The sequence below is a fragment of the Pteronotus mesoamericanus genome, unplaced genomic scaffold (assembly GCF_021234165.1).
Source record: "Pteronotus mesoamericanus isolate MK-2021 breed Mesoamerican mustached bat unplaced genomic scaffold, CSHL_Meso_final contig_32, whole genome shotgun sequence".
Taxonomy (NCBI): domain Eukaryota; kingdom Metazoa; phylum Chordata; class Mammalia; order Chiroptera; family Mormoopidae; genus Pteronotus; species Pteronotus mesoamericanus.
In genome coordinates this window covers 9,447,029-9,471,028 of record NW_026555134.1, presented here as the reverse complement: position 1 = coordinate 9,471,028, position 24,000 = coordinate 9,447,029, and the positions used below count along the sequence as shown (strand labels likewise).

General features: G+C 36.9%; 1 protein-coding gene across 1 annotated transcript in view; it reads right to left on the bottom strand.

Moving 5' to 3' along the window:
• Positions 1-22,310, bottom strand: part of GUCY1A1 (guanylate cyclase 1 soluble subunit alpha 1) — a 49,746-nt gene extending 27,436 nt beyond the window's left edge. The window contains exon 1 of the mRNA XM_054575942.1: positions 22,192-22,310. The gene's annotated coding sequence lies outside the window, so the exon portion shown is untranslated. The remainder of the gene's footprint in view (positions 1-22,191) is intronic.
• Positions 22,311-24,000: the final 1,690 nt, after the last annotated feature.

Here is a 24,000-nt window from a genome sequence, read left to right as displayed (position 1 = left end):
CTGATGTCCAGAAGAAGCTGCCGCTACTCTCTATTACTTAAAGTCATACCCCAAATCTGTGACCAACATGTAATTTTTGAATCTTCAAGAAGGTACAAGGAAGATCCTATACATACTTGAGCAGAAAACACATTCTGCCAGACTAGAAGAGGGAGCTGTCTATCTCTGCAGGTTTGGAATGGTAACTTGGATTCTGAAAGGCCAAAAAACTTAAAGCTTTCAACAGCATTTCTCTAAGACTTAATTCTACAAATATTTATTTCTCAGGCTTTACTGAACCTCAGTATAACTCTACTACTATTTACTAACTGCTGTTCTCATGTACAGTTTTGATCAGCAGGCAGCAGACCTTTCCCTAAAGGGGTCAGAAAGCAGCCATCTTCAGCTTTAGAGCTCCCTATCAATGACTCAGTTCTGCCATTGCTGCATGAAAGGAATCAACATAAATGTGTTTCAATAAAACTTTGTTTGCAAGATCAGGCCGTAGACTTGACCCTCAGGCTGTAGTTTTCTAACCTCTGATTATAGAAAGCTGAGTAAGTTAACTGAAGCATTTTAATCCAAATATCATTTTGAGTATAAGGCAAGTTACTTCCCCATCTCCTCTAACTAACCACCCCCAAAATATAATGGCCTATGAATATCCAGTTTTGCACAGCATGTAAGTAAAAAAAAATAGATTATAATAGGTAGTATTAAATAAGTATTGGTTTATAAAAAGTATAATACTATTATTTTGTATTAATTTTCAGGAAGAAGAGCTATATTAACTGAATGCTATTATTTCAGTTATATCAAAATATAACTACAGCACTTAGAAGAAGAAAAAAATTAAAGGAAGAACAGTTAGAATTTTTTGAGGGTATTTAGATAAAAGAGAAAGTGATAAAAACTAGGATTCTGATTATAGATTGAATTTAATGAAGGTAAAGAACTACTTCCTAAAATGTTATTCTAGTACATATTAGAACTATAGTACTGGATTTAGGAGTTTGATATAATATAGTTTATGATAGAATCTTCCAATAGCTTAATCTTCTCATTAATAATGAATTTCAACTCTTATCCCAGAACCCAGTATTTTTATTCTCATCTTCCCATTTAGTCTCACTGCAACAGGCTACAGCTCACCAGCCCTCCTTCCTTGAGATTCTCCCATATTGCACAGTCCTGTAACTTCCAGAAAACATGCCTAACACTGTTTTTAATTAAACTAAAAACGGCAACAGGAAACAAGTTGTACTTACTTCAAGATCAGTTAAGTGTTTAGTCTCATTAAATCACAAATGTATAAACAAACTAATTAGCATTCTTCATCTGTTCAACTGATGAAATTACACCACGAAACAGATCCACACAGTGCCGATACCTTGGAAACCTATGTTTGTCTTGCGCTTGCCTGCCAGTAATACAGAATAGGTTCCTCAACTCAACCAGAGATGTCTTTTATGTATAACATTAGCAGTAACTTCACAAATGACTTGGTCACTTGCAGTTTGATACATAGCTTGTGATAGAAATGACAGTAACATGTGAAGGAAAAAACAAATTAATTAAAATAATACATTTGGTGACAAAGTCTTGGCAAGCAGTAGGGGAGTATGTTCTCAGAAACTCAGAGTAATATTTGCCATTCCCAGAGTTGATGATTAAACAGCCTCCAAATATACTGAATGCTCTCTTCCTCTTACTAGTAAGTGATTAACTGCTATCGTGAGAATAAAAGCCTAGCTATTGGCTTCATATTAATAACCAGGATGCCCTATTGTCCAGGTTAGGGGGCTCTCCATCATTTCAACTCTGGGAGCTAATTAAGCACAAAAACCTTGTTTTCTACAAGTAAAAAGACCTACGAGAAACATCCCACGGGTAGTCTCTGGTACAAAAAGCCTCTCTCTCTTTTTTTTTTTTTTTTACAACAGCAAGTCTTAAAAGGAAGATTTTAAATTATAAATGGCATGTGCGTGTGGGGGAAGGGAAACCTAAGAACTAAATTGTCACAGTAAAACAAAACAAAACAAAACAAAAAAACATATATCAAACAATCAGTGTCAAACCTAGCAAGTGACTGTGCCACAATCTGTGATTAAAAAAAGCGTTTTCAGATGAAATTCCAAAATCCAGATTTTTAAGAGTAGCTAAAAGGAAAAGACAACTTCAAAACAGACTGCCTTAGTAAGGATAAAGTTTGCAAAGTCCAGTACAAACTGTAACAACCATTTTCATAAACAAATGTCAATAAAACAGCTTAATTTTCAGGTAGGCTGAAAATCGCCAAAAATTTTCATTCCTCCAAAATTTAAAAAAATATTAAATAAAATCCCATAACTCAGGCTTTTAAAATGTATTTCATTTTACTTTGCAGTAGGAAATATTTTTAGAACTTTCCTCTATGATATATCAGGAAAGCAGGACAAAGTAGTAGAAAAACTGGTGAGAATGGCCAAGTGTTCCAAGTCTAAGTTAAGAAAAAAGGAGCAAATGACAGGCTCTTTCAGACCATCAGCCCTCCCTGGTTTGATATAGTCACACTTCTGATTAGATCAGGCCTTATGTGCTGTTCACTTTCTTAAACACTTATTCCTTAGCCTCCAGCTCTCTGGCTTTTGCTTCCACTATGTTACTGAAACCCACCTTGCTAAATTCAACAATAAGCTGCTAAAAGTTACACCTCAAGAATCTTTTGGTTCCTGGTATTGTTGAATTCTCCATGTCATTTGCATTTTCTTTTTCTTAGTCTCCCACTCCCACAGATTCTTTGATAGACTGGATTGTCTCCTACTTTATTCGTTCATTCATTCACTTTTCATTTTATTCAACAAATATTTATGGATGGCCACTATGTGTCATTCACGTGTCCTCCTGGAGTTTCGAATGCTGCAGGGAAACTATTTTGGACACATTAGTTCCTAGTGTAACCCGTGCTACAAAAAGGGGAAGCACATATAGCTCTAAGAATGCAAATCAAGGATCCAAATGCAGTCTCAGGAGAGATATCTGAGCTGAACTGTGACTCTGAGCCAGGTAAAGAGAGCTGAGGAGAGAACAGCACACTTGGAGGCCAAAGCAGATCACATTCTAGGTCACATTCTAGGAACTGAAATAATTCCAGCCTGGCTAGAGCCTGGGGTCAGGGAGAACAAGGTGGCGGTGGTGAGCACTGAGACAGGCAGGGGGCAGGATGCGGGTGGCTCTGTAACCCATGTTAAACAAATTAAAACCATGTTGTAAGGGCAAACAACTGAATGCCTAAGAAGTAAGAAAGTAAAGAACTATAGAAATGATCCCTGAAAGTATAGTCTTTATACTTTAAAGACAGGCGAGGCTGTGGAGAAAAGGGAACCCTAGTCCACTGTTGGTGGGAATGCAGACTGGTGCAGCCACTATGGAAAGCAGTGTGGAATTTCCTCAGAAAGCTGAAAATGGAACTGCCTTTTGATCCAGCGATTCCCCTGCTGGGACTATACCCTGAGAACACCAAAACGCCAATACAAAAGAACCTATGCACCCCAATGTTCATAGCAGCACAATTTACAATAGCCAAGTGTTGGAAGCAACCTAAATGCCCATCAGTAGATGACTGGATCAAAAAAGTATGGTACATATACACAATGGAATACTACGCAGCAGAAAGAAAAAAAGAAGTACTAAACTTTGCGACAGCATGGATGGAACTGGAGAGCATCATGCTAAGCGAAATAAGCCAGGGGGCGAAAGACAAATACCATATGATCTCACCTATAAGCGGAACCTAACCAACAATGCAAAGAAGCAAGGAAAATATGACCAGCAACACTGAAAGGAAAAGAAATCAACAGAGACAAGAGGGAAGGGGGGGGGCAGGGAAAGGGAAGGGAAGGGGAAAGTCAAGGAACATATAGCAAGGACTCATGGACAAAACCAAAGGGGAAGAGCTGAGGGAGGGAAGGTGGGATGGGGCAAGGGAAAGAGGTGGGGGGAAGGCAGAGACAAATGTATTTAAAAAGTAAATAAATTAATTTAAAAAAAAGAAGTAAGAAAGTAAAGAGATTAGATTGGATTTTTAAAAGGTGATTTGGAACGTAGAATGAGAAATGAGAACCAGAATAGTCTGTGATGAATTTCCCATGACTTTGGTCATCAAATCATGACTCAGATTTTAGATTTTCAGATTACATGACACCTTGTAAGAGGTAGAGTGCTACAAATCTCTTGATAAAAATCTCCTTTTGGGAAGCAATTTCTCCTTCTTAAAGAGCTCAGACATGGGAAAGCTAACTCCAATTTATATTACAGAACAGAGTATTCACATCCCCAGTGCCTATATTTGCATGCAGGTTAAAGTGGTTGGCTGTCTTCAATCTTTAAATTATGTAACTATATTGGTTACCCGCCCAGCACAAAGAGGTCAGCTCTAAAGGTGATGGCAGCCTAGCCTCTAGGGACCCAATACACCAGGAATACCCCTTTCCTGGTGGCAACTGCCTCACTAAATCCACAGTATGGGACACAAATTATGTTTAATAAGCTGTATTAATTTTTCATTAAAATTAAAGTGGATATGACCCACAATCTTTTTCTTTGGACTTAGGGGCCTGTGAGATCTTTGAAGTAATAGCAAATTTTAATATACTCTATACCAGGGAGATTTATCTCTAAAAATTAGCATTTTTTGACTCCCACTTTTTATATCACAATGTTTATGGAGTGTTTTATAACTGACTAAAGAGCAAGAACAAGAACAAAACCTTTAGACCTATAAACCCTAAATATCTATGTTTTTCAAATTCTAGTGTGATAATAAATTTTGAACACATGCAGTTAGCATTTCTTCAAAGAAATATCATTAACACTTATGATATAGATTATGAGAAAATCAGATGTTTCAGCATTTTGTTCCTGAAATATATAAAACTATTTCCTGCAGCTACTTACATAATTGTCATCATAGTTATATTGTTGAAATAGTTTCTTACAAAGACTTACTCTTTTAAAAATGTTTATCAAAAGATATAATTATTATAGAAAGAGTTGAAGGAGAAACGTATAAATATTATGAAAGGGGTTCAGGGAGAAATGTAATTCCTTTATACTCTATAAAAAGCTATTTTGTTTTCATCTATTCTCAGATAAACACTGTGTATTTCCATGATGTGAATTGGCTCATACAAAATTAAAAGTAGGGGGAAAACGCTACTATAGAGTAGCAGTCATGCTAGATAAACACTCACTTCATGTTCTTCCTCTTAGCTCAATTTGAGCATATGTCTTGTTTTAAAAGTACTCATTACACAGTTTTTCTTTTTTTTTTCCTTGTCTACTCCACTGAACACCCTCTTATAGTTCATTGCCCGAACTACTTCCACTTATTTTTCATTAAATTAGGCCTACAATTACTGTAGGTGTATTTGCTAGATTTTAATTTGTCTTTTTAATAAGCTTGTATGATTTTTATTGCTTTAGTTAGTGCTCATAATTGTTTGGTTTCACCCTAACACATTTTCTTCCCATATGTTCTTTTATTTTTAGTGAATAGCTTTGCAGCATATAGGTATTTTCAGGAATACATATATCATGTTGTGTCAGAAATACCTACACTGTACTCTTAACAATGTTTCAAATTTGCAAGCAAGGCAAAAAGCCTACCTAGGGAAATCACACAATCCAGTTACATTCTCTAAGACTCCACAAAGTTCATGATGATTTAGGTAATGTAGCCTGATAAAACTTTTAAAATAAAAACAAATCCATGACAATTAAACAATTGGGCTGATTGATCAATTTTATTTATGTGGCATAATGGACCTGAGGGTTAATGACATCATAAATTTTTGTTTTCTTTTCTTTTTAATTTCAGCCAATCAGGAAGACCTGGAGGCACATCTTTGACTTCATATACATGCATACATGCTCATACATTTATTTTACATCTTCTGCAATAATAATTTAAGTTTATTGCTTGTGTGTGTGTATACACTTACATATTCATATATACATATGTAAGTACCATACATGTATACTTACATATATGGATATGTGTGTGTGTGTGTGTGTGTGTGTGTGTGTGTGTGTGTGAGTCAGCACAGCAGCGAAGAGCCCAGGCTCTAGGACCAGATGGTCTCTGTTTGCTTCTTGCCTCTACCATTGACCAGCTCTATGACTTTAGCCAAGTTCTGAACCTAACTTTACCTCAACTTTCTCCATCTGAAAAATAGGGATACTAATAGCAATTATCTCATAAATGTTTTGTGAGAATAAACACCAATAATTGTGAAGCACTTGGGAAAATATCTGGCACAGATTATATGATGAATGAATGTTGAGCCTCATAATTACAGCAACCCTTGAACAATGCCAGGGTTGGGGTGCTGACCCCGGCACAGTCAAAAATCCGCGTATGACTACTTGGCCTTCCACATATGTGTATTCCCAACCACGAATCAAAAAAATACTGTACTACTTAGCAGGTGTGTTACATTGGACATGTTTCTTAACCTCATTGAGTTTCTGTTACCTCATGTGCAAAATGGTGATGAAACAGGGATTTATAAAAGATTAGAGAAAATATATGCAAAGGCATTATACAATAGAATCATGTTAATAGAAATCCCTAAATAAATGATTGACAAATATATTTTATCTTCTCAGAAAGACCCAGAAATGTTTTATATCTATGGTACCCTTTCTTATCATTTTACAAAGCCGGGGGAACTCTGATACATAGCAGGTGCCTGGTGCCCTACAAATATTAAAAAAACATTCTTCACTTGAACGTATACCAAGAAAGTAACATCTATGTCAATAACTAGGGTTTCTTTTATTGAATTACAAAATAATAGCATTTACAGCACATCCCGGGGCAGTAAGATTCTATTTTGGTTTTATCTCCTGTAACTCTGTTAATTAAGAAGTTGCATGCCAAATTTCTTTAATAAGATATTAGAATAAAAATTGAGGGACTATGCTAGATTTTAAATCTCTTTTTCTATGCATTAAACCAAACCTGTTATTAAATCAAGAAAGCCTATGTCATGGAGTGCACACTATTTCCTATAAATCCACACTAGTTCTAATGTGGAAATTTTTTTCAAACAAAATAAACTCATAATAACTAAGCTGAACTGGAAAAATATGTGGTATGTAATTTCCTTTTCCTAGAACACTAAATAGGCAAATAATTAATATTTGCTATACAAAGAATCCTTTCTCTCATCACTGCTTTTATAAGCTAACTGTTCTTAATGTTGATTTAGTGTCAACTTTTAAATCTACTTACCTTCTTAATGTTTACTTATTTTGTAGGAAGGTTTAGGTATCTGCTGGGAGAAGTGAGACACTCACTGACATGTTATTTTTTGATGTGGGAAATCAGGGTAAGTCACCCAGAGTCTAATTAAAATAGAAGATGTCGAGATATCTGATAAGAGTGAAGTGGATCTTGGGGTTGACTGTCACACCTGAAGAGCACTGGAATTAACATTTGAAGAAGAGATGATATCAAGGTGGCCTCATCCTTGATGGGAAAGAAGGGTTAACCTTAATTCACCCTTTGGATGGGCAAAGTCAAATTATCCAATCTGCCATATGTAGAAAGAAAATCTTGGAAGAAGACACAATAATGACACTCATGATTCTTCTATTCCAACCCCTGGAACTTTTCCCAAGGTTCTTGAGAAAAGGACCACAAACTAACAGACCCATGAAAATTTAAGACTTATAAGCACTGCTGGAAACAGAACTTGACCCAATGCAATCAAGAACAACGTAAGTCCAGGCCAGGCCACACAGAATCCAACAGGGAGAAAACCAAGGAGAAGAGGAACAAATGGGCCAGGGAGGCTCAGACAGTGGGGGAAATGCTCACACTGGGCCTGGACTAGGAGGGTCAGCAAAGCTGAACCACCACTGAAGAGCACACCAGACATGCATGACCCTTGAGAGTGGGGCTTGGAAAACAATGGCTTGTGTGTGGGCCAGGTCCAATCCGCTGCACCTTTTTCTACAGCCCTTGAGCTAAGAATAGTCTTTACATAATGAAATGGATGAATATAAATCAAAAGAAAAATATTTCACCATACATGAACACTATATGAGATTCAAATTTCCACAGCCATGTTACGACATTTTAAGAAATATATATTTTGATCTTTATCCACTTTTCCTTTCCCTGTTTCCTGCCACACAGTTCCAAAAACGCTTGAAATAGCCAAAGTGAGGTAATAGGAGGCTGGGGACTCCTGGATACCTTCAGGATGGGACCTGGTTGCCAGGGAAACCACACAGGCAAGGAGAGGGTTGGAACTACCCATCTTGTCCAGATCTCTGGGGAAGGGGAGGGGCTGGAAGTTGAACACATGGAGGTGCTGGGAAGGCAACGTGTCCAGAGAGGATGTGAGAGCTCTGGGTCCTTTTCCCCATACCTTGCTTTATGCATCTTTTCCATCTGGCTGTTCCCTAGTTGTATCCTTTTATAATAAACTGGTAATCTCAGAAGTAAACTGCTTCCTTGAATTCTGTGGGCTATCCTATTATTAAACCCAAAGAGAGAGTCCTGAGAACCTTCAGTTTAGAGCTGGTGGGTCAGAAGTACCAGATGCCCAGACTTGGGATGGTCAGGTGAAGTGGGAGCACTCTTGTAGGACAGGGTTCTTAATCTATGGGGTCCAACATTCCACGTAGTGTCAGAATTGAATTATGTCAAAGGATACACAGCTGGTGGAAGGACACACAGCTGGTGTTGGAATATTATTTGGTGAGGAAAACACACACATTTAGTGTCAGAAGTTAAGTCCTGATAGTAAAGGAAAAACAAGAGTTTTACAAGCTCATCCATTTATGAATGGCTCATGGCTGCTGCTTTCAAAATACAACAGCAGCAATAAGTAATGGTGACAGGAACCACATGGCCAGCAAAGCCTCAAATATTTATTCTCTTGTCCCTTATAGAATCAGGTTGCTGACCTCTGTTTTAAAGGGCTGTGAGGAACAGGCACATGTCATTCAGTCTTCTCAATGATCTTACGGGGAAGGGGGGGTGTATGTTTTAACTTTTTTTTTTTATTCAAGAAGAATCTGAAACATAGGTTAAGTAATTTGTTCTGGCGAGGGGAAAGAACAGCAAACAGGAAGTGAACCCGGGCTTATCTGGCTGCAGAGCCAATGCTCTGGGGTGGCTTTGAGGTGAGGGGGTTTTATACACCATGGTGATTATTACTCAAATTCCTCTGTGAACAAATACAATCTGGGAATATAAAAATTAAATTTATCTGCAAAAATAGAAGACAGAAGAAAATGGGAGGTCAGACTGTTGGGCATGTCAGTGGAGGGAATGAAGCCTTGATACTCTGGAAATACTGGTGTGAAAGACCCTTTCAGCATCCTTGTGAATTTAAGGAGACTCCCATCTGAAAAATGTTACTTTGAGCCTCTCTGGTTCTAAAAACTAGAGCAGATCTGAATTTTCACATAATAATTAGAAGAAATCATTATCAGAAATTAATTTTGGCTGCTGAACATGTACTTTGCAGGTATATATTTGGATACTCACACAGTATGTGCTGAGAAAAGCTAAGGCTTTTCCCATTAAATCCAAAATCACAACCATATTCTTTTAATGCCTTCTCACCTGTTTTAAAATACAGAAAGTGAAAAAAAAATTTCCTGTTCACAGTAAACCCCAATTTTCCTTATCCGTTTCAGTATTTCTTACATAAAAGTCTACATAAAGACAGACACATTTTCAAAACAGAAGGCTAGAAGTAGAAGTTACATGAGAGATTACGTAGTCCAATCTTTTCCACTTGCAGGTTTTAGGGACGTGGCCCAGCTCTTGAGGGTCAGAGGTCAGACAGGACTCCTGCAGTTTCACCAAGAGATGGGAGTTCTCTCCAATGTGTCTGATCAGTCCCTCAACTAAAATGCAAAGAAGTCCTCCTCCTTTGTGGACCTCCAACAGGTGCAGTTACAGCTTTGAGAAAAATTTAACCCTTAGTATGTTTCATTCACGTTCCGCACTTAATCATTTGAGAGTTATTGTACACACTTCACTTTAGTCCCACCAGAGGCTTAGTGCATCTACATAATTGAAAGTTAGGCATCTATTCAGCCTTAATCTAACTAGCTAATGTAGATTACAGTTTATCCAACTTTATATTTCCACTAAATTATTTTATGCTGAAAGTAAAAGACAGAGCTACTGGCTTGAAGTCATCTGGTATAAACATTGAAAAACATTTATGTCAAACTTACTCAATCTTTTCCTTTTATTTCCCCTGTATCTTTTGTATGTTCATACACAAATAAAAGAAGACACATTTTTCAAAAAGTTTTCTTATATATTTCTTTTCTCCACTCTATTAGTTATTTTACTTATTTTTATCAGTTATTTTTCTATTTTATTATTCATTTTTTGGAAGGGAAAAATCTCACTTTATATAGAAATTTATAAGGTTCACCAAGATCTGCCAAAGAAACCAACAATGCTCATGTTATTCCCTATCTTCTTTTTCCACTTTATTGTGAAATTAGCTTAAGTGGAAAATCACACATGTTTCCTATAACTCTTTATTATAAGCATGGAGCAGAGTATTATTGGACAGTTAATAAATATTAACTAATATCAACAAAATATACTATTAAGCTATTAATATATATAGGGCAAAACTGAGGCCAAAAAAAAAACCCCCTATAAAATACAAGTAAAATGAGTCTACTTCAGAGCCTATAGAATGTCTTTGCTTTCTGAAAAAAGCTTTATAGTAAGTTATTAATAAATTCATTTATAATTCAAGTAATATTTGCTGAGCTTCTGAAGAGAATGAAGCTATTATTCTCTTTAACTTTCTTCAAAGCCTAGAATGGGTGTATATATATATATTTTTTCTTAAATAGCTGTAATAAAAACTGGAGAATATCTAGAGACAGAGAATGAATAATGTTTATAAGAAATATCACTTTTAGGCAGTGGCAGCAAAAGGATGATCAGGAAAAGCCTCTTGTAGCATATGGAATTTGAGCTTGTTTTTGAAAATGACTACAGTTTGGACATAAAGATGTTAGCAAAAGGGCACTTCAGAGACGGGGCACAGTGTAAGTGAATTCGAGGAAGGGAGGAAGTTGTGGCAAGAGGCAGGAAATGATGGATGCTGGAATACTATAAAATTAAAGTTGTCATCATGTGGCAACAGACTAGATCTCAGAAATAAGATGATTTGGAGGTTTGTCTGGGAGGAGAATGGTGCCTGTAAAAGAAGTGAATTTGACAGAAAGATGTGGAATTTTATTTTATATACAAGGATCTTGAACTGTTAATGGGGGAATCTAGGTAGAGATGCATTTGAAAATTGGAGTTTTTAGGGGAACGTTTCACACACTACCAATATAAATTTGTCGTCCTCCACAGAGAGGAGGCCATTAAAGCCAGGAGTTTATTTCAGTTTATTTCAATCTGTTCAACATCAAAGGGCTGTGTGTAGTGAGAGAGGATAGCCAAATTTACTACTCTGGGAAAAATTCATATTTAAGAACTGGAGAAGGATATTATGACTAACATGGAGAAGCAACTATCAGATAAATATGATAAGAATGTAAACAGAAGAGGCCACACATTCAAAAAGAAGTGTATGTTCAGAGTCTGAGGTGGGGAAGGGGGTGTTTTAGTCAGCTGAAGCTGCCATAACAAAATACCAAAGACTAGGTGACTTTCACAACAGACATTCATTTTCACGCAATTCTGGAGGCCAGAAATCTAAGGTCAGGATGCCAGCATAGTCCATTTCTGAGAGGTCTATGTCCCTGGCTTGCAGAGGGCCACCTTCTTGCTGTATCCTCACATGACACACAGAAAGAGAGCAAGGTCTCTGCTACATCTTCTTTTAAGGGCATTAATCCCATTGTGAGGGTCCCCCTAATGAGCTTATCTATACCTAATTATCTCCCGAAGAGCCCACCTCTACATACCATATCACATTAGGAATTACGGCTTCAACATATAAACTGGGGGTGGGGCACAATTCATTCTACAGCAAAAAGACTGATAAAATATCATTTGACTTTTAGATTTTAACTATATGACTTTTATGAGACAAATTTCAGCAATAATAGTAGAGTAAAAGTGAAAGAAAAATATGGAGTTATGGAGGAAATACTGCAGTGTAAATGAGTAAAGATTATGTTCAGACCATTACATTAAGAAGAACAGCAAGTTTGAAAAAAGAACCTTGAAGGTTACAAATCTCTTGATTTGTGTATATTGGGAGCTTTCTCTAAATAGGAATGCTTACTACACAGTGTACAAAGTTAGCTCAAAAAAGTCAAAATACAGAGACTTCCACTACTGATTAGGTTGTATAGAATTACAACACTCCCACTCCAACCCTAATAATGAGAACTAGCTCAATAAGCTATATGATCAGAGTTTTAAAAAATTTAATCTGAATGTGTATTTTTTTAAAAAAAATATAAAGTTAAAGTCACATTTTAAAGTAAAAGATTGAATACTTTCCGACTATGATCAGGAACATGGCAAGGATTCCTTCTCTCACATCTAATCAACATTATAAGGAAGTTAGGTCCCAGTCATTGAAATAAATTAAGAAAAGAAAAGGAAAAAGATTGGAAAGAGAGAAGTAAACCCCTATAAAATACATCTGTTTCTGTATATATAATTATTTATATAAGAATTTCTAAAGAACCTACACAATAACAACTAGATGTAAGAAGTAATTTTAGCAAGGTTGCAGGATACAAAGCTAATATTTAAAAAGTCCATTGTAATTTCTGTATTGATAATAAAGAATTGAGAAATTATATTTTTAAAATCCATTGATAATGTCAACAAATATAAAATACTTAGAAATGAATCTAACCAAAGGCTTACAAGTCCTCCAAACTACAAACATTGTTAAAATAAATTAAGAAAGTCCAAATAAATAACGAGATAGGGCATGCTCAATATTGTTAAGGTATCAATTTTCCCTAAACGATCTAAACATTCAAAGCAATCCCAATCAAAATCTCAGCCAGGTTTTTAGTAGCATTGATAAAATGATGCTAAGATTTAATGAAAACCATAGAGGAGCTAAATCAATACTAAGGAAGAAAAACAGCAACAAAAGACACACACCAGATTTAAAACTTATAAAGCTATAGTAATCAAAAAGTTTGATATCGGTTTGAAAAGAATAACAGAGATCAATGGAATAAACAGTTCAAAAACAGGTCCATATTCGATTGTTCAATTTTTCAAGAAATGTATCAAGGCAATTCAAAGGGAAAACTTTTTCAATAAGTGATATTGAAACACTTGAATATCCATATCAAAGAAATGAATTCTGACCCATACTTCAGATCCAACACAAAAATTAATCCCAAATGGATCACAGACCTAAATACAGAAGTTAAAATTATAAAACATGGAGAAGAAAATAGGAGAAAATCTTTGTGAACTTATATGAGGCAAAAATGTTTAACCAGGAAAAATAAAGCATGAAACATAAAAGAAACTGAACTTCATCAAAATTTAAAAATCTTTTGCTTTTCAAAAGATACCACTGAGTACACAAAAAGACAAATCACACAGTGAGAAGAAACATTTGCCACACATATCAACAAAGGAATTAAATCCAGAATATAAAGTTTTATAGCTAAATAAGAAACCAAGCAATTTGACTTTAAAATGGGCAAATCCGACACTTCAGTAAAGAAGATATATAAATAACCAGTAAATAAATCTTTAGATGTTCAACGTTATTAGTCATGAGGCAAAAAACCATTACAATGTCTAAAATTTGGAAGTTTGACAAAGCCAAGAGTCAGTGATGATGTGGAATAGCTGGGATTCTCAGACTCTACTGGAGGGACTGGAAAACAGTTTGGTGGTTTCTTAAAATATTAAACTTACCCTATCTTATCATGTAGCTGTTCTATTTCTAGCTATTTACCCAAGAAAAAGATAAGCAATATATTTCAACAAAGTCTTATACATAAATGTTCATGGCAGCTTTATTTGCAATAACTAAAAACCAAGAAACTATTGAAATATCTTTTGTCACATGAATGAGTAAAAATGGTGTTGTATAATAACCATATATGTAAAGAACAATTATTCAGCAGACATATGCAACAAAGTAAATAATAATGCTGAGTGAATGAGTCCAGTGAAACAAGTGAAATAGAACCAGTGAAATAAGTGATGTGGCATATTAAATTGTTATTTGGGGTAGAAGTGGACAAAGAGGAATGTAACTTACAATTAGTGACTGCAAATATTGTAAAACATTAAAAACTAGAATTTTACCCAAGGAGTGTTCGCTGCCTTTTGCTGATCACATTTACAAATGTGTACTGTTAATCCAGTCTAAGACTACCTTGTTTTAAATTTTGACATATCAAATATTGATAACATTATATTGCTATCCAAATCTCCTCCATGTTACCTTTGTAAACCCTTCTACATACTTCAAAATGTTGCTATATTTATTAAACTTTACATTCACAAATACACAGCTCAGTGGAACATTTAAATTCCTTTGTTTTATGAAAAGAATATGTTTTATTATCTTAATATATATCATGTTTACTCATAACAGAGCATATCTGAATGCAAAATGATTGAAAATTGAGAACAATAAAGAACTAACAATTTCAGTGCATACATATAAAATTAGACTCATAAAATAACAAATCTTCTCTAATAAAATTTTAAGTTATAGGATTTTTTAACCTCACAAACAGAAACACTTGATACTAGGTATGGAGCCAAATAATTTCCTAGTTAAATCTAGAAATGCATATCAAAGTGGAAAGTGTGAATTGATTTATGAAGGCCTAATTAAAAGTAATGCGTATGCCATATCCTTTCTCCAAACTCAGAAAACCAAAATGGTTCCACGTGACCTAATAAAGCGGAGTCAGCCTGACATTCTGCTTTTGTTGTAATCTAATCCCTCTTTACCTTCACTCTTTTTATAAATACTCTCCAACACAACCTCATTGCTCCAAGCAGGCCCGTGTCATCTCACACATTTTTACTGAGTGCTTATGATCCACGGAGCACTTCTATTAGGTGTCTGTGAATAGAAATGAGAACTAAACAGAAATGGTACCTCCTCCCACAGAGTATCAAGCTCATGGGGAAAACAGACAATTTAGCAAGCAACTACAGTAGAGCATAATAAGGTAAGAGGGAACTACAGGGAGTCAAAGAAAAACGCAACGAGGCACTCAATTTCTCCTTGGAAGATCAGGAAAAGTTCCTGAAAAGTAGAGCTTAGTTTCATATTTAAAGGATGAGTGGGTATGGATGGGCCTCTCCAAAGATTGAGCAAAGGGAAGGGGACCTAGAAAAAGGGAGAGGGGCAGCATACTTTCCGCAAAGGAACACTTCAAAGCTGTGGTTCGGCAGACTTGGTGTTGGCCTTTCTTTTTTCACACCTTGGTTATACATGCACACAGCCCACCTCCCAACTCACATGCTCTCTGCGATGCTCCTTTCGTTTCCTCTGTCTAGAAAACTCGTCCACTGTTCTCTATATTTCAGTCTTACAGGTTGTGCAAAGTTCAACACTCTGGACCTGTTTTACAATCTCAACTAAGTGCTCCATCTTCTCCAGAAAGCTTTCTTTAATATCTCCATCTTGTAGAACTGTCTCCCTTCTCTCAGGTTTTTTTTAAAATTATTTAAACTGCACTACAAGTATTAAGCTGATTGCTAAGTGCTGACATGTATAATTCTGAGACTATTCTTGGGTTCTGTTATCTCCACATGCAGAATTTAAATTCCCTCAAGTCGGGGACTGTGTCATAAACTTTGCTTATATCTCCATCAGTGACAAGCATAATCCATTGTAAATTTTATTGCAAGAAGTACAAAAAGGTGACTGAACCTCTGAGAAGAGTGACATAAAACATAAAACAAACCAAGCTTTCAGAAATTACAAGTTGAAAAGAACATTCCTTTAATTCTTGTTATATTGCTAGATAAAGTGTTGATTGTGGCTTTTTTTATTAGACATAGGAAGAGTTTACCTATGAAGGGTGAAGAAATTCAAACAGTACATACAGAAATACTCTATTCTTATTCTGTTTCATCTCCCTTCTTCAAGAAAATAATATTCACTGGTAAAAGTAAGACAAATGTAAAAATAACACATTTAAAGGCCTAAGATATAGCATGACATTAAATAGTCTAAATGAGTTTGAGTTCACTAATTTGGAGAAATTACACTACAAAGTACTGAAAGTTTTTGTGGATAAGGTAAGTGAAGAGTTAAAATCATCTTTACAGATACTGTAATGTATAGAAAGGTTGACAGAGAACAAAGAATCCATCCACTGTCTCAATTTGAAAAATAGAGAAGGTGGTTTCTACAACTGTAGCCTAAAGAACTTTGACATTATTCCAGGCATGATTCCCAGGAGATTCTTAAAATTATGGAATGTCAGCACTCAAAACGTGAAATGTTGTTACCTACAAGCTAGTGTCATTTCCTTTTGGTTTTAATAGGGTTACTGAATACCTATTCCGCAGAAAGTGGAAATGCATTTCAGCAAGGAATTCAACCAAGTCTGTCACAGTATACCCCTGGGCTACAAAAAGGAATGTAAACTCTGAGGAAAGAGAGTTACTTGACTATATAACTGGTTAAACAGCCTTATAAAGGGGGCCAAGTCATGGACTCATGAAAAATAAGAGGAAGGTGACAGGATTATGCCAAATGTCCTTTCAATTTAGCATTCTACATATTTACTCAGATGAAGATGTTGTGTCCTGATCCAATCTGCTAATGCCTAAACAGTGGGAAGAACTGCTAATCTGTATCATAGAATCAGAATCCAAAAATGCCTTGACCTTCTGAAACATTAGGCTAACTAAAGGCAAAGATTAAATTTAATTGAAGTAAGTATTTTTAAAAGTCCCAAGTCAAGTGGTCAAATGTACAATTGGGGAGAAGTATATTTGCACAAGAAGAAGCCAAAAAAATGCATAATTAAATAGTGAAGAATGGATGCAAAAAAAATAAATGGGGAGAGGACAGATTAAATTTTAGGATGGTAACTATAGAGAAGAAATGTGATATATCCAATGATATTAGTCCTTTCCTCTAAGTTCAGCTTGGGGACCAGACTTTAAGAAAACCAGGAGTGCATCTGAAGGAGAAATGCCCTGATGATACTGAGACTCTCAAACCATGTCAGTTTAGGATGAGTTGAAGGAACTGAATATTATCATAGGGACTACAAGAGTTGTCATATATAAGAACATTTTGTATAGGTATTCTAACAGTTAAAACTTAGGATATGACTATTTTAGAAGCAAATAATATAGTTCAACATAAGAGCCTATATGCTAAGAATAGATCAAATAAAGAAATGCCTACTACATTCCAGATAAATCTTGGTAAATAATTTGCCTAAATTAATCTTCATATTCTCTGTGAATTCAGAAATAAGGTTATCAGCTGAGGAAGAAAAGAGTAAGGATAATGTGAATGAACTGGAAAACCTGGAAAAATATGGAACATGTACCATGGAGATTTTGATAATGGAATTATTTAAGAAAAAAATAAAATAAATTCCTCGCACTATTAACCATCCCTTAAAGTGAATCAGTTAAGAGTGAATCATGTTCTAGTGGCAAGAGATTTGAGGGGTAGAACTGAGCTGACATTGCTAAAATGACTATGATAAATAAAAAGGGAGAAATATGAGAAAATTAAGGGTGGCCAGAGAAAAATAATGGACGACGATGGTGTCAGGTAATGGCGAGTGGGAGGTGTCACTGGAAGGATATGGGGCTGTGGTCAGAAAGAGAATATGAGAGTGTCAGCTTTTTTAGCTGGCACAGTTCTGGGGATGTGAAAGCCCAGGTGGTAAAGACCAGTGGACTCCCAAAGGGAAGGGCAGCGTGTTAAGGTCCTGTGAGAGCCGAACATTTAGATGATGAATGAAGTTCTGAACAAAATGCCAAATGACTAAAGTGCAGAAAGAAAAACCTCCCTTATTTTAGAATTTTAAGGAAACTGGGATCCTCAGGAGGTCAACAAGCATTGGTACTGGGGAGAGGACAGATAGCATTAGTGAAAGATGTAAACTTAGAAAAACAAAAGGTAAGGGGGCGATGATCAAAGAAATAAGAGTTCGCAAGCAGTTCTAAATAGGCTGCAAGCCAAGGAGAGAAAACCATAATATTCCATGGAGAGTCATTGCAAAACCAAATACCATTCTTTAAGTTGTACTCTCAAACAGAACAACCTATAGCAATCAAGGCTTAAAAAACTTAACTCAGTGATTACAAAGATCACACAATTAAATTTATTAGACACTCTGTGCCAGGCATTGCCTCCAGTGATGAATATCCTGAGGGAGACTGGGCTTTGGTATATGATACAAACATCTGAAAAGGTATTTTTAATGTAATTAGCATAGAGAATGGGAATATGTAGGTCAGGTCAGACCTGGAAATCATTTCAGGATTAAGAAGTTTTCCTTGGTCTACTCGACTTCCTTTTCCTAGGGTGTCCACTCCCCAGGCCATTGTCTTCTGCTGGCTTCTTGCTGATTCTTACTAAGGTGAGAAGGAGGAGGTGGTATGTGAGCTAATTAATTTGAGTTGCCTTTGATTTTCTGAAAGGGAGGGTTCGTTCTAATAAAAGATTATGAATGGCCAGAAGGCATTCCAGGCAGGTGAAGTTAATAACTATGATCAACGAGAATCACATTTTTATGGTAAGGGTGCAGGGAGACATGTCCTAGAGACCCTCAAGTTTTATAAGTTGGTCTAAAGCTCTTTACTCCTTGCAAATAATTTCATCCATACTCTCTATAAGCCTCAAGACTATAGGAAGATAAAGCCTGTTGGCTTCAACCCAGGCGAGAGAAAAAAAATATGAAATAGGTCAGATATTTTCAAACAATTTGAGAAAAATAGAAGCAACTGTAATTCAGGAGGGCCAGAAAATTACTCCAACCCCAGTTAAGTCAACTAGTTTATGGGCAACTAAATTTGCTCATATAAAGACCTAAAACATTGCAAAAACCTCTTATTCTATCAGGTCAGGATAACGATATCCAAAACAAAACTAATGCACAGGTACTTAATCAATACTTACTGAATAAGTCTAGATGTTCTAGAGACTAAGAAGAATTGAAATTATTGATATTTAGAACAAAAAATATCAGTTTCTACAAATATGAAGAAAAATAATAAGTAGTAATGTTTAGGAAAAGTTTCTTGCATAAATATTTATAATTTAAATGGTATAAAAATCAATGCCATAAATGTTATATATCTTAGAAAATAAAAGTAAAGCTAAGAAACTTTCTTGGAAATCCAACATGGAGAAAATACTCAGAATAAATAATTTCCTCCACAATTTTGTCCTATCAATAAAATATTTTTTGTATATTTAAATATTGCTTCAAATTTCCATTTCTCTTTACCTGGAGAGATTCATTCTTAAGGCTAATTTTAGTTGTATTTATTTCTGAAAATGGTTAATTAGAAACTTCATGGGTATATATGTTGTTTTAAACTAACTTGTAAAAAAAAATCAGTATTCTTGCCCTTATATTCACATTAATTGTTGATAAATGCAACTTACAAATGTAAATATACAATTTAATTTCTCTTGTATGGTTTCAGACAAAATTTAAGGTTATGCAATGTCTTTATTTATTAAAAAAATAGTGTTAAATGAGCAGATGACAGCTAGTGGGTGGAGTCTAGGGGTGGAGGGACTGAGCAAAAAGGAAAAAGGGCTCATGGACACGGACACCAGTGTGGTGATTGCTGGGGGGAGGGGGACATAGGGGGACTAAATGGTAATGGAAAAAATACTATTGAGGTTAAATTTAAAAAACATAAAAAAGAATTTTTTGTTTGAAAAATGTCTATGACAGAACTTTTGACATTTAGTCATAAAATTTTATTGTGTATACATAACAGAAATAATTTAATTTTAGTTATCACTTCTTTAGTTTTAGTACAATATAATATTAATGAAAACAGTTTTTTAAATAATATCTTAAAGCAAGATCATTTAATAAACCATAGATATAAGAGATATTAATACTAAGTATTGTAAAGTTTTCCACATTTCTTTTTTCTTTGGTGTTGCCAGGTATAAGTAAAATATCCTTACATTTCCTTTCTCATTCTGAAGATAACAGTTGTCTAAGATTCATTATTTTCTAACAGGACATCGAGAAACAGGGCCTGTAAGGGACTATTTATATTCATACACTATGAAATACCACACGAAGCATTAGCACTTTAGTTTTTTGTTGGATTTTGAAGAAATATAATTTTGTTTGTTATAAACTAGAAAGAGATCTTACAGTACAAGAGGAAAGAGTACAAGTTTCTACTAAATAAATTCCACCTGCCTAAGTTTCCTGTCTGATATGTTAAAAAAACATACAAGTGAGTCTATATTATATGAAATGTTTTGTTTTTATAACACTATTTAATTATTCTAAAATTTTCCTACTATTTTATCAGAAGGTTTTATGTAGAAAATCTATTGTTTTGATAAGAAAAAGTGTAGTTTGTACACGTTATTTTAATTTCATGGTTATTTTTCTTTTGTATTTCCCTAAAAAATGCAGCAACTCAGTTGTTTGAATATAATTTCAGGGACTTCACAACCTTGAAGCAGATCCACAGTACTAGTTGTTGGGTAGCTGAACAGAGTGTAGCTACCTCCACTGTGTAGCTATACAGAAAACCTCCACTGAAAAAGTAATAAAGTTCATATGACTTTCTCACAAATTAAAGTTTACTTTGGAATTTTAGATATGCATATCATTTTTACATTGTTAATGATTTTTAACATTCGTCATAATATAGTACCTGAAATACCATGGTTGAAGAACAAAAAAACAAGCATATTAGGAAAAGCAACAGATTAAATCTACATTATGAACCAAGACATAAAAATCTGTATCATCATTAAGTGCTTCAACATTTTATATATGTAACCAGAAGATTAGCAATTTTCCTACCAAGCCCAGTTCTAGAAGTAAAAAGACATTTAATGAAATCAGCATCAGAGAAGTAACCCTGAAAAACCACTACTGATGTTATAAATGAAGCTCTAATTTAATATATATAGTTTTAAATAGAAACACACACACACACACACACACACACACACACACACACACACACACATACACACACGGATTTCCATTATGTTGGAAACCAAGATGCCTTTTGCCAGTCATCATTAAGTGGGATGTACAACCTTCTGGTTTACTTCATAAGATGTAAATGGCTTATCGAGTGCAAAATGAAAGCACAAGCATGTAAAAACTAATGATCAAGAGAACGACACATAAAATCCATAGCCAGAAATCACATGACCACGTTGCATCTCAACCCCTCACACCAATATCACAGTGAGGCTGCTCAGCCCATTGACTACCGGCTCCAGGCACATATCCGATGCTCAGAGATGATGGTAACCCCTTGCTCACCGTTTCCCCAAATGAGGCAGAAATTAGACTGCCCAACTGTAATTGACACATGGGTGGGCGCGCGCGCTCGCACGCACACACACATACACACACACACACACACACACACATGCACGCACACACGCACACTCTTACTCTTCGGTCGAGCCCCGGAACCCCACTGGAAGTTTCCTAGCTGCTTTCTCTAAGGAATCCTGCGATCCTAGCTATTCATTCTCGAGGAGGGCAAGTCGCTCACCCACGCTGTACCAAGCGGGTTGAAGCTGCGGTAAAGCCCGGGCTTCAAGATCCTTTCGTCCCTTTATTGCTCCAGCTCTCTCCCGTGCGCCGGAGGCCGTGGCGCTGCGCTGCGCTGGCTGACTGCTGCTTCCCGGCACCCGGGCCGTGGGAGAGCAGCGGCCCCGGTGCGCCCGGCACGTTCTCACGGCCCGGCTCCGCGAGTGCAGCCGCCAGCGCGGTCGGCCAGGCGCCCACCCTCGTCCTCTTTCGGGCGTCGTAGGTCCCACGGGCCCTCAGCCGGGTCCCCGGGCGCTGTCTTCTTTGCTCCCTTGCTCCTCCCCAGCGTGGGAACCGGGCCCAGGTCCCCAGCGCTGGGCAGCTGGGAGCTCCAGGAAGGCTTCCCGGGATGGCGGCGGGTTGGGGGTCGGTGGAGGAAAAGCCCAGGCTGGGGACCCAGAGAAAGCAGCCCCCCCTTTGGGGAGCGCTGACACGCATGGGTATGCAGTGACAACTTACTCGGTGACCTCCCAGATCTCTGGACAGCGTTTCCGGATCTCCAGTAGCTCCAGGGCACGCCTTGCACTGCAAACGCAGAAGGAGAGCGGGCGTCCGCGGCGAGAAAGGGTGGGCAGGAGCCGGGACCCTTCGGTGGCACCTGCTGGTCCCTGCACTAGTGCACCCACTGCACGCTCGGCCACAGCGCTCCCACTTGGGCTCACTCCTGCCTACCTGCTCAACAGGCTGGGCGGGACGCGATGTGCCTCTCAAATCCGATTCCCGCGCTGCTCCGAAGCATTCAGTCTGTTCTGGTAGCAGCCTCTCCCTGCGTCTACGTGTCTCTCCGTTGACCCAAAAAGTTCCCTGGCAGTTCCTTTCCCTCCAGCACTCCACTTGTTTTCAGAACCCCTCCCCTTCCCTGCACTGAAAAACTGAAAAAGAAAGTAGTAGCTAAAACGCACCATGGTGAGGTCACTCAGGGTTCTTTGGCGGCTGGCGTTGGTCCCTCTCCCGCAGGTGTAGGTCGCTTGGGGCGACTCCCCAGCGGCTGTCTGCTCTTTGCCTCGGTTCTTGCTCGGGGAACGTGTAGAGCTGCACAGAAGTCTGCTTGTGGAAAACCAGCTCTGCGCTGAGTCCCACCCACTACCCCCAGGCTGGGGCAGGGGAACTGAGTCTTGACCCCTCCAGCTACCCAATCACCATCCCAGCAGTTACTCTGTAGAAACAGAAAAGAGGGGATGGGGACAAAAGAAGAGGAAGGGAAAAAAAAAAGGGAACTCAAGGAAACTTAGTCTTTCTTTTTCTTTTTTTTTAAACCTTCACTCTGCTCTGGTTTGGAAAAACTGTAGTTTCCCATAGCTAAAAATTCCAACATTTCTGCTGGGAAGTTGGTATCTGACAGATGGTTCTCCCATTCTGGTTTTCAGGCTAAAAGCCCAACTACTCTTTTGAGAATGCAGTTCTATGTTTGCAAACATTTACATATTTCCAATAAGATCCTGATTCCGACTGATTCAGTATATTTAGTTCTGTTTGTTGGGGTGGCGGATGGTGTCCATGTGTGTATTCCAGCACAGAAAATTAAGTTCTGATATTGTTTTTGAGTCACCCTTTTGACTTTAAGAATAAAAACTTCATTATGTTCAATTATTCACAATTATTCATGATTATTATTGACCCTTCTTCAAACTCAGGAACTGAGACAAATTGTGCATGGTTATTTCCAATTCTTGTATATTCCCCCAAACCTACCTTATAATCTGATACCATTTTAGACTCATCACATTTGCAAAGTCTACCATTTTTGTCTATTGTGCTCTTCTCATGGCAAACATCAGAATAAGCCCCCCCCCCAAAAAAATACATTTGCATAAGAAACAAGCATTTAAGTAAACTTTGCCTTAGTAACGGGCAAACGTTTATGGGTATAAGTTTGCATGCTTTGGTCCTGCCACTTTTGAAAACTTCTCATCCTCTCCTCCCAACCCATCAACCCATGACGGTCTCTTAGGGCAGTAGGGCTTCTGTTCTCAGGGTACTAAGAATTTAAGACCTAGAAGAAAAGAAAACAAATATCCACTCACACATAATTGAAAGAGAATCTCAGGCTAGTTTTAGAAAATAAATTCAGTGATATGAAAGCACAGAAAAGATTTTTTTTGACAGGAGACTTACTGCATAAGGGAGCAGCATTAGACTTAAGCCTTAAAGAGTGATCATACTTGGATAAAGATACAATAGAAGTTTATTTTGTTTTGCTTTTTTTTTTTCAGTGAGCAAATGCATGAAGGTAGGAAGCCACGACAAGGATATTCAAGACACTGGAAA